This window comes from Acanthochromis polyacanthus, chromosome 13, assembly GCF_021347895.1.
Source record: "Acanthochromis polyacanthus isolate Apoly-LR-REF ecotype Palm Island chromosome 13, KAUST_Apoly_ChrSc, whole genome shotgun sequence".
Lineage (NCBI taxonomy): Eukaryota > Metazoa > Chordata > Actinopteri > Pomacentridae > Acanthochromis > Acanthochromis polyacanthus.
In genome coordinates this window covers 16,109,611-16,124,268 of record NC_067125.1, presented here as the reverse complement: position 1 = coordinate 16,124,268, position 14,658 = coordinate 16,109,611, and positions in this window count along the sequence as shown.

Sequence of the window (14,658 nt, the reverse complement as noted above, 5' to 3'; positions counted from 1 at the left end):
GAATTTCGGTTCGGTTCAGTTTCCTAGAGTATTCGGTTCGGTTAATTTTCGGTACAAAAAAGGCAGAAGGGGGGTGCGCGGGTGCGGGGTGCGGGGTGCAGGGTGCGCGGTTTGTCCCAGGCATACCAGCGGCGGCAGCTGTTAGCCGACCAGCTTGCGGGGGAGACCGGGGGAGAGCAGCCGGCGGACCCGCAGAGTTAAAAATGACAGCTCCGGTGGCTTGATGCTTTCCGGTTTTTTTTTTGTTTTTGTTTTTTTTTGGGCGTGGACCAGTGAGGAGGCAATTTCGGCAAAATTGTAGTGAGGCAGTGGCCTATACCAGCAAGGCGGCCCGCCTCGTCGGTCATATAGGAGGGGAAACACTGCATTTAACACGCCTGCTGGCAGCTCCTCCACTTCTTCAAGAAGTGGAAGAAGTGGTGTCCCATAGACATATATACGTAGACGCCTCATTGACTGCGGCTGCCCACTCGAGCGATGTGCCTGCAGCGCCGCCATCTTGGACCGGGGCCAGCCGAGGCAGCGGTGCATAGAAATCTATGGAGGAGAGAGGTACTGCTGAATCTAAAAGTGGAATTATTCGCCGAATTTTGGACCGATTGCCAAACTGTTTGATTTTTAGAAACGTCACACGTGTAGCTACTATACAAGGTGCTCGGATATTTTTTTTTACAATGCAGGTTTTGCCATACTGCTATTATTACTACTGTTAATAATAATAATAATTATTATTACTACTCTTAATATTATATCAATTATTACTATTATTACTGCTATTATTACTATTATTTTTATCATTATTATTACTGTTATTATTACTATTATATCACGTGTATAAATCACGTTCTTTGGGAAAGCTTAAACGTGAGAAAAGTAGCTAGAGATAAAGAATTGTCTACAACAAAAATAGTTTCATCATAAATCAGGGCTATTAGATCAATCAGATGCTGTATTCTAACCCACCAATTACTGCAGTAAGTTGCTAGGAACGCTAGATTCATAACATCGAATTTTAAACAAAAAATTGTCTCAGATTAGTTATTTCACCGGGAAGCAGCTGTGTAATACACAGGATGATGCAGAGAGCTGGTTAGATCATGGGTAGAAGCCAGACACGGAGCTGAGGGGTTCTATCCGTCTTCTCGGCGTTTATTTCACTCTAGCTATGACAACCTGCTAACAATATATTATTCCTTACATACATCTTACATGTGAAAAGTAATCCCACGAGCTCTTGTCTCCTTACAGCGCTCATTAGAGCATCCATAGGCTGAACAGAAGTCCGGCATCTAAGTGTTGAGTGGCAAAACCAGCATTGTAAAAAAATATCCGAGCACCTTGTATAGTAGCTACACGTGTGACGTTTCTAAAAATCAAACAGTTTGGCAATCGGTTCAAAATTCGACGAATAATTCCACTTTTAGATTCAGCAGTACCTCTCTCCTCCATAGACTTCTATGCACCGCTGCCTCGGCTGGCCCCGGTCCAAGATGGCGGCGCTGTAAGCACGTCTCTCGACAGCCTATGATGCGTCTACCTATATATGTCTATGGTGGTGTCCGACCAAGAAGTGGTGTCCGACACTCTAAAGCGTCCGTGTGAAAACACGTTAAGGACTTTAGTTCCCGACGGAGCGCTTAGATCACTCCAGTCATAAATTTGAAGAGAAAATAATATGAAATCTGAACCGAAACGGTGCGCAAGTGGACCGAACCGAACATGCCGTACCAAAACGGTTGAATACAACCACGTTAACCGTAACACCCCTATTGGATACTAACTTTTCTGTGTCTTTATCTGTTCATTGATTTAACGCTGCAAATTGAAGTTACAAATTTGACTTTTGTATTTCATCAAAATAATACTTTCCTGCCTTAAAATCGCTTTCATGTAAATCTCTGCAGCTTGAGCACACCAGCATATCTAAGACTCTGCTCAAACCCCGTAAAACTCCTCAACACTACACAACAGCAAGCTGTAATGTCACCTGCATTATTAACGGAAACTGAAGGTCAAAAATGACATAGAAAGCCCCAATGGACAAGTTAGCAGGATTGATTTCTTAGATTTTCCACATATAAATCTGCAGAAGTCTGAATCTGTTGTTTTTTTTGTTTTTGTTTTTTAAATTCCCATCAGTACAAAGCAGTTTCATGGTGGAAAAAAATCAGTCATGATGTTTCTCACAGCATATAAAAACACCATATGGACATAACAAGGGGGAAAAAGAAAACTTGATTTTCATTTGAGTGAGTCTTTAAATGCTTTTGTTATAGCTCATCATTTTCCACATCTACTGCTATGTCAGAATGAAAACAAATCTGAAGTTTATTTCTGACGGCTCGTGTCTCTTGCCCCATTAGGCTCAGTGGGTGGTAGACACAGCAATTAATTTGGTAAGTATAATCCTGTAATAAACACATACAAACTCCCCAGACAGAAAAAAAACTAAATGTGACAGACACATCTAGTATAGCTTCTTCATTTTTTCTGTCAGTTTTAGCATACCTTAAACCTACAACATGTTATTTGCACATAACACCTCTATTTATTTTTACATTCACCTGCAGATTTAGAGAGATGGACAACTTTAAAGTATACACAGGGAGATTAAAGTTGTTTCCTCTGCCTGAGGCCATTTGAGAGTGTACCAGCTTCAGCATCTACAGTACTGCCTCTTCACACATGATGAGATTACGGCTTGGAATACCAGCATCTGTCTGATTTATATATTATTAACTATTTCCATCCTGAGGGGCCGGTTCATTTTACAAAGTGCCTGTAGAGGGTGTAGCCCTGTCTATCAGAGGCCAATGACACAGGGACACATGTCAAATAAAACCGTATTACCTTTGATAGATTGACGGGGTTATAAGACTCGGAGCAGAAATGGACAGCCATGTCAGAGGTGGAATACAGGGAAGGAAGGAGTGGGGGAGTTAGAGGCAAACATGTTTGTGTTGCAGGTCGCACAGAAAGAAAAAGAGATGGCAGAAGAGGGTTGAACGCAAACTTAATTTAAAATGAAATCTAAGACATTACGGTGGTGGGAAAAAGGCTGAGGGGGAAGGAGACGGGAGAAATGAGGAGAGAGATGCAAGAGATAAAACAACTTGGGCAGGGGAGAGCGTGAGGCGGAGTGAGAAAGATGAAGGTGTGGGTGAGGTTTGCCTGTTTCTGAGATAACAGAGGGAGACAGGTCACAGTGGGGACAGTAGCTATCGGACCAGAATAACCCATAGTGTCGCTGTCTTATTCAAATAAACCACACACAGACTGACACTGGAATGCCCTGAGACCTCACCAGCATCGCCCTGCACATAACAACCTGCGTCTCCTGGGAAAGGTTGAAGACAAGAGTGAGAGCCTGAGAAAGAAACAGTAAGAGCCGATAGAAAACACACACACACACTGATCTATAGAGTCTAATAGGGCTGCACCATATTGGAAAAAACTGACAATGTGATATCTTCTTTTTCTGCAGTCCATATTGTGATTATTTGAGTAATTATTTGGAAGAACTAATCATTTAACAGATGATTCCATTTATTCCATTCACTCAAAATAAAAATAAAAAAATTTTTAAAAGCTGAAAAATTACTGTTTACTGTGAACACTTTTTGAGGGTGAGGTCTTCGGAACTTTTCTCATATAGTGTAGCACTGTCAGCGAAATCTGAAATAGCTTTGCACTTACAATACAGACCTTTGTGTTGCTTATTTAAATAGTCAAACAAATTAGTCGTGTTGCCTCCTGTGATGGCAACAGTTGCAGGACACTGGTGACAGAGTGTCTGTCTTTGGTCAATATCGTTCTGAAATATTTCCACACACCTGACTAGGGCCACGCAATAGTGGCCAAAATGATCATCAGAATTATTTGGATCAATGCTGCGCTTACAAATAGCCTATTTATCACAATTATCCATTGATTTAGGAGATAAAATCTTTTTTTTACTGCACTTCACTTTCACATTTATACAAATAGAGCACTGCATTCATCTCTGTGCTGTGGTACCTTCCTGCAAATGTACAAATCTTTACATCAAAATATGACTTTAAATAAGGATTCTCCTCATCTGCATTCAGTGCATCTCCTAAAGGAAAAAACACAGTTTTAATAAACTGCACAAACACACCTCACTTGCTAATCATTGACTAAAACAGAGTCTACAATTTACCCATAATCCCTAAATGCCTCACATGCATGCTGCAGTAGAAGCTGACAAGGTGGCTGCAGCTCAGACAGGTGAATGACAACAAGCCACTTTGAAAAGAGTGGAACAAGTGCTTCAACTATCAGGTTTCTAACTAACTTTAAAACAAAGGGCATCTTTCTAAATGAGGCGATCACATATTACCTGTCAATATCATGGTCGTGTTCATTTAGATGAGGGAATTCAAAATGAGGATCATGATTACTATTCCATTGACTGTTCAGGTGTACAACAGATGCAGCATTCCTTTTTCACCAAATCTTTCTTTTCAGTGTTTCTCCCCTGTTTGGCACTCATTTTGCTGTGCACATACGGAACCAACATTTTAACAAAATCCATATCCTCTAAATAAAGTTACATAAACTCAGTGCATCCAATAACCCCGAAGTCGGAGACAGACTTCTCTTGCAATATACATGGAGAAGAAGAACCGTGCAAGTTTATTTTTGGTGTCAAGCAGCAAATAAAGAAGTAACATGATGCGCTCTACTTAATGTGTCTTATCTCACATTACATGTGACTACTGCACATGCACACATCGCAGTGCCATTTCTGAAATTAATTATTTTGAAGCCCTTTCATGCGTCACTCTTTAAAATGACACTGGTTTTGTGATCACTGGGAAAAAGTACCCACTTGACTACGGCCGCTGACACTGGTGTAGCAAAAGCTCAGAATTCACTGCAGACCTGCTTTTGGTGGTTTTTGGTTGACTCTTGATAATCCTGACCAATTGTCAGCAGCAGGTGAAAGTTTGTGTTTTCATCCTAATTATGGCAGCGACACAACTGTGCCATTCATTTCACATTCACAAACTACTGTTTGCATGATTTTGGGATCTGCACCTGCTTTGAAATAGCCTTCAGTGACTTTTCTGACTTGTTCCACTCAATTATTTGCTTTTACAGACCATTAGCAAGCTCCTCATACTATCCCATTGTCGTGTTTGTAGCTGCTACTGATGAGCCCATCAAACGGGCACTATTTAAACTGATTCAGAGAAGTCACCAGCTGTAGCTGTAATGACTCCCAAGAAGTTAAGAGGCCTTGCCACTAAGACATTTAAGAATAACACAACTTTCATGATTAAAATTGATAATTCAAGTTGCAGAATGCATATTGTTTCACCTAATAGATTTTTCACTTTTTCAGAAGACCTACAATAAATCAAACACATTTGTTTCTGTAGCTCTTGCAAGATCATTCTGTCATTTTAAAGTATGGTGCATACTAGGGATGCACAATATATCGTTTCAGAATGACTTGTTTCAATTGTCTTGATTTGAACTAAATCCAGACCTCCCAGCAGTCTAAAAGTATATGCATACTGTGCCATTTGCACTTCTACACATAAAATTATGTTTTGGTACAGTGTAGACAGAACCAGCATCCCATAAGTACATGGGAATGTGTCTGAAACATGTCTTAGTCAAGTTCCAGTATATTCATTTAACCCTATTTCCACGCATTTTTCAAGTGTCTTAGAAAAATCATTCACTTTGTTTTCAGTAATGTAAATCGTAGCCTGAAACATAACCTGCTGACAGACTCATTCATATCAAAGCCCTGCCAAGCTCATTCTTTGCTATTTTAACCCCACTTAGCCTACACATTGATTTTATCCCCCAAAGAAGAGAGTATCCCTGAATTTATTTGCCGTGCGTTAAAAAAAGCAAACAAGAACACCGTATTTTACCTGAACAGGTTGCATGTATAAAAACTAAGTATGCATTATCCCTATAGCATGTAAATGTTATTAATTCTCAAAGCCTTGCTGCCTTAGAGTGATTGAGGTGTTTACTCCACTGCATATATTTTATAACTCAGTAGTGAGGGAGGGTGCACCTGCTTAGTCTCCCATTCTTTCTTATTATGCTTGGCAGGGTGATAGAGCACATAGCAATAGATCAATATTCACCCTCCCTCACACACACACACACACACACACACACCAAGACACTCAACCTCACTAAGGCGGACAGCACACAAACACGGAGCTACACACAGGGAGAAAAATGCACACAAACATGAATATATATGCACACGTAAATGCACAAGCGCATTTGCATGAGGGGTTGTGCCTGTTAGCCCATTTTCCAGGTTATGAGATGATTAGCATCCCATTAACAACAGTTTTCCTGCCCTGCAAAGCCCCTCTTTATGCCATAGGTGCTGTGTGATGATGAAGTATTGTTATCAGGGGCCATGAATCATCCTCTTTCCCCAAATTAAACATGCAACGTCATAAACACATTATGGTAAACCTGCGGTTCAAGATAGATGTGTCGGAGGGAATATGTGTGAATGTGTGTGAGTGTGTGAGTGAGTGCCTAGTGTCCCAGTTAAGTGTAATAAAGCACAGGGCTAAAATAATGTGATGAGTTAAATGAGCAGACCATCCATGCATTCAACTCCCTCAATACCCCACCCTCCATCCTCCATTCCTCTCTGTCTCCGGCGCTCTCTCCCTCCCTCTCTATCCATCTCCCTGTGCACGTGTGTGTGCGGGGAGTTTGGAGTTGGGCTGGGAGGTAATGTGATTCGACTGAAACGATTAATCTTGCTCAGGTGAGAGTGCGTTGGGAGAAACAGGGAGGGCAACAGGGGGAAGAGAGATGGGCAGCAATGGTGGTTTAAATGTAAGTTGAGAAACAGAAGAGGAGAAGGGGGGAAGCAGATGACGTATGGTTGGTGATTTCTCTTCTCTCGCTCTCTCTCTCCCTCCCTCAGTCTCTATCTTTCTTCATAAGTTTAGTCTTCGTTTTTTCGCACTCTGATCCAATCATTTCATTTGTTGCATCACCTTTCTTTGTTTCTTACTGCTCATTTTTCTCACTCCCTCACACTCTCCCACCTTAACTACACACCTTTTTAATGTTTTCCCGCAGTCTCTCTTCTACCCCTCCCTCCACCCTTTTATTCCCTATTACTTTCTCTTTTATTCTTTTGTTCAAAGGCCTGCAGTAATCTGTGAACCGACCAAATGCCACAGCCAAAAATCCTTTCACCTGCAGGACCTGCATAAAGTGTCTAGGCCTGTGTGAAAACTGTAAATGCAAATTTAGCCACCCTTTGTGCCGTTGAGTTCTACACAGTTTATATCAAAGTTTATAATGATTTTAACAGTGTGAAAAATTAGAAACTTGTAATTAGACTCCAGCACTTGAATCCAAGACAAGTATTTATTGCTTATCTGATTATATTTTAATAACCGTTTTCAATTTTTATGCTTTGAACTCATTACTAGAAGCACTCAATGTGCCTTTAAAGTCTGTCTTCACAGCAGTAGCTCTGTGCTTCAGAGTCACAGAGGCATTGTTAGGATCTCGCCATCCAGCATCTACCCTGCATTACTGATGCAGGACTTCCCAAACAATTAGTCTTTGAGGTAGAGCAGAGAAACAGAAGCTAGAGAACAAAAGGTGAAGTACACAGGCGCACTCCCCGGTGGAGCAAGAATCTGCAGGTACAAATGCATTTTGCTGTATAATCAAAACCTAAGAATATACTTACAGTTGGCAAACTAAACTTAATCTATAAGCATCAGCATCAAACAGTATCCCTGAGCTTAGTTGATGGAATAAAGATGAAACCTAAACTAAGAGCTAATAGTATTACTGGCTGGGGTACAGTGCTGGATCTGTGCTAATTTCTTAATTTGATTTCCCTCCTCAAATAGAGCGAGTAATTTGTTTAGGGGACCAGAATTTGCCCAATTTAGCTGGTAAGCTCCTTGGCAGCAGTAATGGGGATAAACAGCTAGCAGAAACTGCATCCTAATCATAGTGCGTCTGTCGAACTCTCACACACACCCACATACACACATACATACGTGCACAATGTGATTTTTCGGCCCTGCCCCATCTCTACATTCCACCATAATTATCTGGTTTAAAATTACAGCTTCATCAGGCTAAGTAGCTTGCCAACTAACCTGTTAGCCAAGTCAATTTGTACAGACACACTCACACCAAGGATTTATTGGCTTTCTGGCTTACGCAACACATACCAGTTTGACATTAGTTTATTGTAATGAAATAATGATGTAGTGTGCAATCATGTAGATAGAGTTCGTACGGGAAGATTTCTTTCCCCGACGAAGACAGTGCAGGTTATCCAACAGCCATAAGTTTGGTGTCAACAGATAATCTCTGATAATATTGTAGCCAGGGCAAGCACAGACAGAGCAAAGCATCAAATATCCGAGCAAAGCCAGACAATTTGTGACAGAGAGAAAAGATATATATATATATATATATATATATATATATATATATATATATATGGGAATATAAAGAGAAAGAGAAAGGGAATGAAAACAAGATAAAGGTCTCTCAGCAAAGTCTGTAGTTGAGAAATCGGACACACACACACGTCAGTCATTTCTATGTGGCTTGTATATATTTTTAAGAGCATCTCAAACATGCAGTACATGCAGAGACAGATTTGTGCAAGAGGGCAATGTTTGCTGCATCCCAAAGTCAGTAACAAACACTTCCATGAAGGGTCCTTAATTGGGCGCTCTGGCCCCACAAAGTGCACACACACCCAGTATACTGCACAGCAGAGTGCTATTGGACACGTTTCCCAGGACAGAGATTTGTTGTAACAGACATACTGGTTAAACCAACACACACAGATACACACACTCTCCACCCCTGCCACACATGCGCACTCTTTAGAAAAAAATCCAACCACTCCCTGTGTTCAGGGAGAGGAAACGTGTGTTATAGATTTTCAGTATTGAGACAATGTGTGTTTAACAAGCTTGTTCCCCATTATAAAGTTGCTACATCTAGATGTGTGTGTTTCCCCATAGGAAGCCCGACCCTCTTTCTCTCTATTACTTTCTCTATGTGTTGCTGAATTACCATCTTCCTTCTTCGTGTTTCATCTCCTTGGTTTCTTCGCTTTCCTCACGCTCTCTTCTCAATCCTTCTTTCCGCCTTTCCCACACATTTCTAGGCTAAGTGTTCCTTTATTTTCTAAAGATACGCCCATGCAGAGATAACACTGAGAATTTACGCTACTCTATGACTCATTCACCTTCACCTATACAAGACACCCGCCAAGCAGGAAGTTTGCGTACAGATGTGGCGCGACTCATCTCATAGACAGGAAGCGTGGGTGGGATGACTGACACACAGATTTGATTGACATATAGCCTCAAGACAGAGCAAGCCGAAGCATCTTTTCATCACAGATAGACCACTCTCAGTGTTCCCAATTGTCATCTCCACGTTCACTCACTGCTGTCATCAAATAATGATGTCTTCCACTTTTTTCCCTTCAGTTTTTCTCTCAACTGTCTGTTATTCGCAGCTTTTTGTTATCCGACTGGATGTTCCCATTTACTCTAATTCGTACTCTCGCTCTATGCGCGCCTCACCTCCACACTTTTACCCTCACCACCCCCCACTCCCTCTTTGGTTTCCCTCCTACGCCAGGTTCACGACCACACTGTTCCTCTTAAGCGTTCCCTCTATCATCTATTCATCATTATCACAAATGATGGGTAAGCGGTTGAGCTGCAGAGCCAATTCAAGTAGCACAATTCAAAGCTGCAGCGCTGAGTGACAGCATGTTGGCACTATTTGTGACATTCAGTCACGCAAGCAGTTGATAACTAGTTGCCTACCCCTTTATTTAACTGGGCATGGCTGAATGGGAAGTGGGGTCTCATTTTCACAGCAGTGATACCAAGCAGAGAGGTGGAGGAGGGAGTGTGTACGCACGCACATGAATACATGCATGAACAAAAACTCACACATTCACTTAAACACACACACGTTTATTTCTGTGAAGCAACGCTGCCACTGTCTCCTACTGACTCGATCAGTGCAAACTACCACAGAGTAAAGCTGCTGAGAAGAATGTAACTAAACAGAGCTGGGATTTTTAACAGCACTGTTCTTTTCTGAACCCCCTGAAGAAACCTCTGGCTCTTTTTGACATGGATTTTGCTTGGAGCGAGAAGTCAAAATCTGTTTGAACTCTGGTTGAACTTAGTAACAGTGTTCCCTTAGCTCCAGCAACCCCAAATGGAGGGGAAATAGCTCTGTGTTGCTACATTGTCATAAATATTCAATGAGAATTTTCTTCATCTGCAGATCTCTGACTTTCATGTGGCTCTACCTGTGTGTGTTTCATGGGGTAGAGTATTCAAATCGGAACCAAAAATTTTGTGCTGAGGAAAATTTGTGTGTAGAGGCAGATCAGCACCATGGACAGCTCCACATTTGCAAATCACGATCGCTAATAACACTTTAGCGCTTAAGACTTTTATCAGAAACCTGACACATTTGCAAAAACCGCAAAATGCATTAAAATGGTTTTAAAAGTTTAATGACTTTTTATTGGGAAATATTCACATTGAGATTATCCATTTTTTTTAAGCACTTAAACATTTTCTTTCATCATATCGTTTTTTTGGTTTTTTTTCCCTTTTATTGCCTCTCCAGCCACGTTACCTTACCTTCCACCTTCATTTCAATCTTGCCCTTATGTTTCATCATTGATTGATTGAAGTTTTTAGGCAGGTATAAAGGAGAGCTTATGCAAACCTTTGTGCACGGGCACAAAGACGTGTGCGTGTTTGTGTGCAAATGTGGCATCAAGAAAGTTTTCCAAGGGCCATTTATTTCTGAAGTTCTTTCCCAACAAAGAACCGATGTCAAAAAAATGAAAGCAATAAAAAGTAACAAATAATAAAAAAGACCTCGACAACAGCGCTACAGTCAGTGGACATATTTTTCACACATGCATCTTGTAGACCGAGCGAGGTGAACAGGGATGACGTGAGTTGTGGGAGACAGATGTTAAACTACTTGATTATTTCATTCATTCTTAGTGACTCCTAATGGCACTAACGCAGAATTCAAGCATTTCTTTATGTTTTTCTTCCACAGTTAGACAATTACAAACACACCCTTGCATCCACCTTCCCACTCAGCACACACAGCGTGATTTTAAAAAGTAGCACCCGATCATTGTTGATTTGGGTCTACAAACAGATTGTTGCCACCTGATTCACTGAGCAGCTGATGAGTGTGTAGGTATGTGTGTGTGTGTGTGTGTGTGTGTGTGTGTGTGTGTGTGTGTGTGTGTGTGTGTGTGTGTGTGTGTGTGTGTGTGTGTGTGTGTGTGTGTTTGTGAGTGACTAAGCAGTTTCAGTATGATTTACGACAAAGCAGAGACCTGACTTTCCCCTGATTTGTTTACCTTCTAACGCGCCCAGTCTGCCAAGACTCACAGACGGACAGACACACATGCAAATGAACAGTGTCACTGGTAAATTCCTTTCAGAAATAAGATTGATGCTCAAGTAAACTCATACTGAGCTGCACACTAAATATTTTGTCTAAAGATCTCAGTCACTCTAGAAAGAAACTGAATTCTTCTTCTTCTTTTTCTTAGAAGTAGAAAGACACACACACACACACATACAGACAGACACACTTACGTTCTCTTTAATGGTGAGTTTGTTCGTGTCGTATATAACATGATATGACCTGCCATGCTATGACCCTCAAGCTGTAATCTTTTGATCTTTAACCCTTCAATTTTTGAACTCAGCCACAGATCGGATTACACTCAGGCCATGTCACTTTTATTAGCCCCTCCTCCCTACGTGTCAGCATGAGTCATGTTGAAGGTGACAGGCCTGCGGTGAAAACACACGAAGGCAAAGAGTGAAAAAAAGACCAGCGGAGGGAAAACATGCTTTACACATACACAGCACGACACCATGTTTAAAGCCATCTGTTTCAGCCAGCAGGACACGGAGGCCACTCCTGTGCTTGCCGTCAAAGAAGGTCTATCTTTGCACTGGATGTGTGTGAGTGCGTCATCATGCAGTGCATGTATGATGTTTTCAGGCTATTTTTGAACCAGGCAATGGCAGGTCATTCTTGACACCTGCCTCATAGCACTGTCTTCTTTCTTATCTGTCTGAGATTCTGACTGTGCTAGTAGGCATTTCCCCAATAACTCATATTACCACCTCAGAGTGGGGTAGAAGGCCTGAAGGATCAAAACATAGGAAAGCAAAACCTTTGCATGAGTTACAGAAAATATGAAGGATTAACGGAAGGAAGTAGAATAACATGTCAGTGATGTTTTCATGCAATTTTTTAAAGGTATTTCCTGCTTTATTAGTTTCAATAGATCAGATGCGAGTAAAAACCAGTGAGAAAAGATGGAATGCATAATAACCATGATCGACAAAACAATAATGAGAAATAAACATAAAATGTGGGTACTACATGCACTTTTCATCCTGAAAAAATAAAAACATTTACTTTTTTGCCATTATTTTTTTATACATCTGCGCTATTTTGCTGGTAAGCACTACATAATCCACAGGTTTTTAATTATTCAACTGCATCTATACTGTTTTGGTGTCCTCACACTCTTTCTATACCATCTGCTTGCTTGAATCCACACTGCTGCTCCTCTGTTCCACATTTTGTACACCATTCTGGATGTGACCACCTGCTAAAGTTCCCCCGTGTTATTGTTAAACAGGTTGTGAGAGACCATGCCAAGTTCTATTTTGGTGCATCTCACAGACTTAGGGGTGTACAGTCAATATGAAACTTTGGAAGGGTCCCTCTTACAATTTCTTTAAAAAAAAGCACATTTATGATAGATATATTAGGCAGTAAAACTGCAACGGTGAGAAGTAGTCTAAAAATACGTATATATTTTAATTATACTGTGTTTATCATTAGAGGGCAGTAAACAGAGAAAAGCCACAGTATAAAGGATGCACAGGATTTAATGTTGTAATCCTTTGTGCAACCATCCAAAGACTGCATCCACATACAGAATCCCTATTCAGATGTCCAAGGAATGATGTACTAACTCCCAGATGGTGACTATAGAGGACACTACGCCTAACAGCAATAAATCCACAGGCCCGTTGTAAAGGCAGCACCATTCACCAGATACCTTATCCCAATAATACAGCGATGAGCCTCAAAGTCACATTGAAGCTCCTGCACACTAGGGTGCAACACTCCTTTCACAAATGTTTAGTTAAATTAGACCAAAAACACCTTCAGAGGACCTGGAAGTCACTTCTAGCATCCCAAACTTAAACTCAAAAGACGAAGCTGGTTGGAGAACATTAGGAAGATAGATAAGAAATGATTTTTGCTTACTTCAAAACTTTGTCAGTCTTAAGTGAATAAATTAAAGTCTGAATCTATAGGGTTCCTGAATATATCTGACTCAAGTTGTTATGTCTTTGCTGTCATTGTTCTGCATACAGAACCACACATATAGTCAAATGTGCTAGAATATCAATAGCAAATCAACTGAAACTGATGGTAAAGCACTGCAAAAGATCTCTGCATTTTCTAAATTATGTTTGTAGTTGGCAGTTTGTAATTGCTTCAAAAGATTCAAGAAGAATATAATCCTGACTGCAGTGATGTGATCACACTTAACACCTTTTAAAATTACATGACCATTTCAAAATAAACCTCATATATGCATTTACCCGCTACCTTTGACCTTAAGGATACATCCATCAATCCTTTCCCCACCGCTCTATCCTCACTAAGGTCACGGCGGGGGGGGGGGGGGGGGCGGCTGGAGTCTATCCCAGCTGATTCAGGTGAAGGCAGGGGACACCCTGGACAGGTCGCCAGTCTTTCGCAGGGTTCTTAAGGATACAGTGCAGTTAATTCAAAGAACTGGATAATCGAAAGACCACATGACTGCCACTCTACCACAAAAGCCCAGGGAGTGGACAGTCTACAGAATCACAAAAGTTTCAAAACTCAAGGTCGTCATAGAGAGGAGTCGCATAAATTTCTTTGAGGACAAAAATATCTGAAATGGGGGACAAAGAGCCAAAAGGAGCAAGAGAGATCGTAGAACGATCATCGATTCAGCACAAGAAAAACCTTTGTTCCAAAAACTGTCGCTTTGCTTTTGAAACAGGAGTGCGCATCTGCCACCGCTGATGCAGTCAAGTCTTTAACTTTATGAATATCCTATCACAATATTAGTCAGGAGACATCATCTCACATGCGGACTGGCTCACTGGATCGCTCTGTAAGTCAGATCCAATTATGGAGCCCAGGGATGACAGTTCATGAGTCCTGGGATAAAATATCACACCGAAAAGGCAGCTGCAAGCCTGTCATGTGCCTGTGACAGAAGAAGATGAGGCCAAGGGCAAGATTTAAGGATAGAAAATAGGAAAACCTGATGGGCAGGTGGGTTTGAATATTTCAAAGCAGCAGGAGAAGACATATTGATGAGTAAAAGAAGAAAAAGCAGCAGGTCAATTGGGCCTAAGAGCCTCTTAAAGACAGGTGAGTATAAATTTTTAGTTCGTTAAAGAGGATAGATTTTTAGACACCCATATTTAATGATAACCAATAAATGATTCTCCTTATTTAATAACATCAATGCTGACAGAAACATTC